Source organism: Triticum aestivum, chromosome 5D (assembly GCF_018294505.1).
Source record: "Triticum aestivum cultivar Chinese Spring chromosome 5D, IWGSC CS RefSeq v2.1, whole genome shotgun sequence".
Taxonomy (NCBI): Eukaryota; Viridiplantae; Streptophyta; class Magnoliopsida; order Poales; family Poaceae; genus Triticum; species Triticum aestivum.
Window position 1 is genome coordinate 305,154,390 of NC_057808.1, and position 6,000 is coordinate 305,160,389.

Here is a 6,000-nt window from a genome sequence, read left to right on the forward strand (position 1 = left end):
TGTGGGCGTGCGCCAGGCGAGCCGGGCGTGGCTGCGGACGGGACAGGAGGGCGGGAACGCGGCCTCCGGCGCGGACGCGCATGCAAGCGGCGTGGCCGGGTGGTGCAGCCGGCAGGTACAGATTGTGGCGAGCAACGGCGCTAGCAGGCAGCAGCGGTGGCATCAGCAAGGAGCAGCGGCGGCAGTAGAAGCAGCAAGCAGAGCAGCGTCGGGTGGTCGCTGATGACGGGCGCCGGCGTCAGGCGCGGGAGGAGGCGCACGAGCAAGGGCGGCCGCAGGGAAGCGCGGGCAGCAGCGGTGTAGCGATAGCAGAAGCAGGAGAAGCAACAGCGCCAAGGCAGCAGCAGTAGCTCAGAGCACGCATGCACATACGTACGCGTACGCCCAAGATCGGGCACGACGGTGAAGGTGACCTACGGCGTCCAAATCAAAGGGAAAAAAGGGGGATCCGTAGGAGGAGCTCACCGAGGAGGCGCATGAAGGCTCGGTGAGTGACTAGAAGCAGCAGTTGGCTCGTATTGGCGCGGCGAAGCTCCGGCGATGCAGAGGAAGAAGACGCTCGATGCTGGCTTTGTGATGGCTCTCGGCTTGTTCCAGTGGGCGAGGAAGACGAAGAAGATATCGGCTGAGCTTCTGGACACGGCGGTGCGACGCGGGGTGGCCAGTGGGCTACGTAGGTGGCGAACCCATGGCGACGGCGGCGACTGTCTCCTCCAGATCGAGAAGATGGGCGAGATGGGGGAGAAGTGGGAGATGCAGGGATAGTGGACGGCTAGGGTTTGACGAGGGAGCGGCGCCGGCCCTATTTGTAGGCGGAGGTTCGCCGGCGGATGGCCATCACGACGTCGACCGGTGCCGTGGCGGGCAACGGTCATGCCCACGACCCCCCTGTGAATAGGGAGGTGGAGGCAGGGGCAGGCTGGTTCAGCCGGCCAACTGGGCCAAGTGGCCCAGGGGGAGGGGAGGGGCATTTCCCCTTTTATTTTATTTTATCAATTACAGTTTTAGTTTTCTTTTGTTTTCGAATAGCAATTAACTTTATAAAATATAGGAACAACACCTAAATTGGTTTTACTAATTATACCACTGCCACATTTAGTTTGAGGTTCAAATAAAATAGTCTAGTATTTTTATAATTTAAAAAGCATTTAATAATAATTTTTAGCCAATGTTATATTCACAAAAGAGCATTAAAATACTTTAGAAAAGTGTTGGGTCACCACCATAATTGGTTATGGAATATTTGCCACACTTTGAACATTTTATTTTGCATGTTTGAGAAACTTGAATTTTGGACTTTAATTTGAATTTGGATCAAGCAAGGATTAGCAACAGTAATGTGATGACATGGCACCATTAGCGGGGGATTACTGTAGCTTAATTATCCGGGCGTCACAATTCTCCTCCACTACAAGAAATCTTGTCCCGAGATTTTAGGAGGTTGAAGGAGACAAAACGGGGTATTCATCTCGAAGACGATCCTTGAGTTTCCAAGTGGTTTCATATTCAGATAGATTTGACCACTGAACTTTAAGAAATTTGATAGCCCTCAGACGGGTGTGTTGTTCAGCTCGGTCGAGAACATGGACCGGATGCTCTCTGTAGGTGAGATCATCGAGTAGAGGTTGAGCTTTATAAGCCATGGGGTTGTTGCAATAAGGCTTGCGACTCAGGGCATCGGCCATGTCATTAGCCTTGCCATGGGTATAAGAAATACCGTAGTCATAGTCTGAAATTGTTTCCATACATTGTTGCTGACGGAGATCCAGATCTACCTGAGTAACAGATACTTCAGACTTTAATGATCGGTGAAGATCTCGCAACGATTACCAAGAAGGAAATATCGTCACAACTTTAGTGCAATCTTAACTGCAACAAGTTCAAGGTCATGGACTGGGTAGTTTTTTTGGAAAATACATCTTGGAATTCACAAACGACTTGAGCGTTTTCAATTCTCACAAGAGAAGAAGCGTTTGCGCGTTCAAGGAATAAATCTATGCTTCTGCATTTCGAACAAGATGAGCATGGTAGCTCACTATCTCATTTGATGGATGTAGTAGATGGGTGGTTTTAGTGGCGCAGATGATAGAAGCGGTATCTGTTTTCAATCATTCCATTCCTAGAATGAGGTCAATATTGGACGGCTTCAAAACAATGGGGACGTTGTGACTAACCAAGATGGTTCAACATTGGCCCGCGTAATGCAGCTTGGAATTCCGGCCAAGTGGTGGCGGTTCCAACAGGTAAGGAACGCCTGTGGTTGTACCACCATTGAGCAGCGGGACTTTTCAGGTAATAAGCCGTGAAGGTGACATAGTTGGAAGGGGCTACATTAGCAGACTCCAGCTCGAAAGTGATGTCATGGAGCACTCATCAGCATCAAATGGCTGAGTTGAGTTGCAGTATATGACAAGGTTGAGACGCGCAAAGTATTGCAGCGTTACTGGGGCTGACTGCTGATTCATATTAGGGCACGGAAACTGAGCCATGACTCCTTCCATGGACTGGCGATTCAGCTCAACTGTTGTACCATTCCGGCCATGTATTCGGGCGGCCATGACCAGCGGGTCTAACCATCCTGCTTAAATGCAACAGGAGTAGCTCAGCAAAGGGTAGAGCAAGTGTGTGGAGTCATTCATGATGTTACTAGAGCAATGGGCAAAGGCGCAGTGTGTACAAGGCAGTAGTCATTGAAGACATACCGATACATATACAGGGCCAATTACACGTTGTTAGCATGAGTTCAAATAAGAGAAACAACATAGAGATACTAGGCGGCATGCATGGACGCGATGGAAAGATACAATAGCGGGACATAGCAAACGTTACATCTGCGTCGGATAAAATCACTGGAGCGAGGAATTTGCAAGTGACGACGTAGGGTGCCCTCGATATGAGGATCCTGCGGTCAGTGGACAATGTGAAGCAGATCTTGGCCCTCAATTCAAGAAAGGGGTAATACAAACCTCCGGGTGGGTGTGATCACGAGAACCTAATGTTGGAGTTAGCAAAATCATTTAACCCGAATAGAGGAGAGATCAGAGTCCCAGAGTATAGACGAGGAGTAAAAGAACCTAATACCACCCAATGGCGACGTGGGGCCGTAAGCCACAGAGCCATGTTAGTAAATCAGTTTTTCAAAGACTAGACTCAACTTCGGCCAAGGAGTTGGAAAGGGGGATCCTACAGGCAGTCGGCTCTGATACCAACTTGTGACGCCCCCCATTTGACCGTACACTAATCATACACGCAAACGTGTACGATCAAGATCAGGGACTCACGGGAAGATATCACAACACAACTCTAGACACAAATTGAAATAAAACAAGCTTTATATTACAAGCCAGGGGCCTCGAGGGCTCGAATACAAGCTCGATACACAAGAGTCAGCGGAAGCAACAATATCTGAGTACAGACATAAGTTAAACAAGTTTTGCCTTAAGAAGGCTAGCACAAACATCAACGATCGAAGAGGCAAGGCCTCCTACCTGGGACCTCCTAACTACTCCTGGTCGTCGGCAGTCTCCAAGTAGCAGAATCCGTCAGCGGTGGCATCTAGCTCCTGGGATCCACCATCTGGTTGCAACAACCAGAAAGAAGAAAGAAGGGGGGAAAGGGGGAGCAAAGCAACCGTGAGTACTCATCCAAAGTACCCGCAAGTATCAGATCTAAACTGAATATGCAATGGTATCAAATGGAAGGGTTGTATCTGTGGACTGAACTACAGAATGCCAGAATAAGGGGGAAGGCCTAGCCTATCGAAGACTAGCATCTTCAAGCACCTCCAAGCATCTTGCAGCATGTAGAAGAGTAAAGAATAGCAGTTTATAATTAACAAGCATGTTGTAGAATTAATGCCCAGAGATCCTTCCTCGACTCCCTGCGAGAAAGCAATCCCGGGGCCAACATATCCATCACATATCAATATCCATTTCTAGTTGTATAAGATCAGGATACAATTTTGAACGACCATTACCGAGGACACGGTATTCGAATATATATCTTCCCTGTAGGGGTGCACCACGTTACCCAACACGCTCGATCGCTCTGGCCGGACACACTTTCCTGGGTCATGACCGGCCTCGGAAGATCAACACGTCGCAGCCCTACCTAGGCTCAGCAGAGAGGTCCCCGTCGGTCTACATTCTAAGCACTCCGTGGTCTTGGGCCCATCGCCCGTTGCACTCCGGGTCGTTGTGTGCAGGGTGGATACCAGCACCGCCTCGGATGGCCAGCACGATCCGACCGTGCCACAATGCTGAACTGGACGTCTGACAAAGCTTTGGCTGATACTACGACGTCGAGGCCCATAACTATTCTCGCATGGTGGTTAGTGCGTAAAGGCCAAAGGCCAACTAAGAACAAATACCCAAACCTGTTAGTGCATTATTAAAAGAAGTGACGGCTGTCGGGACAAGTCCGGAGCTATCACCCCCTCCTGGGTAATACCGCTAAACAGCCAGCCGGCACCGTCACATCGCACGGGTGCTCTTCGGGCCCGCCCGGCTTTCACAACGGTCTCAAGTAAAGTCAAGGTAACCGTGTGTCCAAACATCAAGGGGGAAACTCGAGGAATCACCCCCGGTGGATTCCACTCGATGTAATCATCAAGGTGAACGTAAGAGGGACCACCCTCGAGGTTCACACTTGAGGTGTTGCACGTCAGAGCCGTATCGGAATGGTGAAGGAGGAAATCACCCTCATTGACCACGACCGAATAGCTACACTACAGAGATCTCATCAGGAGTGATGTATGAGGTTCCACCCTCGGCACTCGATGGTAACTCTGCAGAGTCGAGCAACAAAAGGGGAGTGATGTGATGTGAGGTGTCGGGCTCTGGTCGTCGATAACGTTGATCGAGTCGTCGATGATGAAGCAGGGGCAACAAGGACAAGGTGGGGGTCACTGATGGATAACCAACCTATACTAAGCAGTTTAGGATAAGCAGGTAGGTAACAATAGCAAATACAAAAGCAGTATATGCATCAGAATAGGAGCAATCAATTACAGTAGCAAAATCTAATGCAAGCATGAGAGAATGGAATGGGAGATATCGGGATGATCAAAGGGGGGGCTTGCCTGGAAGCTCCGCTGAAAAGGAAGAAGGTTCGTCGTCGACGTAGTCGATCACAGGGGCATAAGCAGCGGTCTCGGGGTCTACCGGAGAGAAGAGGGGGAAGAAACAATAAATATATAGCAGGCGAGTGCATAACAGGACAATAGACAGAGCTAGACGTGTTCTAACGCGGTGCTACACGCTACCGGCGAATGGGGATAACATCCGGGAATGTTTTCCCGAAGTTTGGCATATTCAGACAGACGAAACAGAGGGGGAAGGTTGCATGTTCAATATTCTAGGGACGCGTGACAGATGAACGGGGAGCGTATTCGGATTTGTCTCGTCGTTCTGAGCAACTTTCATCTATAAAACATTTTCATCTGAGTCACCGATTATTTTCTATGATTTTCCGAAGTTTAAAACAATTTCTGAATTTATTATTATTTTGATATTAAAGACTAGATGCTAGGTGCACCCAGCTCTGTGTACATAGAGGTGTACCAGAGGGTGACAGGTGGGCCATGGGGTGCCGGTTGACCAGTCAACGTTTGACTGGTCAACAGGGGGTGGGGCCCCTGTCATTGACTATTTCGTTAACTAACTACTTAATTTAGTCTAATTAGGCTATTAGGCTAATTAACTTTAATTAGTTTAATTAAACATAATTAATTAATTATATTAATTATTATTTTTGTAAATCATTTTTTTATTTTAGTAAATGGGACGTGGGGGCCATAGGTCAGTGGCCCATGGCCAATAGCGGGCGTGGGCTAAAGGGCGCACGGGTGTGGCGCCCGTGCCAGAGGTCGTAGCATGCCCAGGCGACAGGGGTGGGGGCTGGTGTGAGCGCCGGCGGCCAGGGGCCGCGCGGGCGCTGGCCAGAACAGCGCGACGGTGCGGAGGGGAGGTGGCCGACGGCGAGCGGGTACGGGGGTGGCCG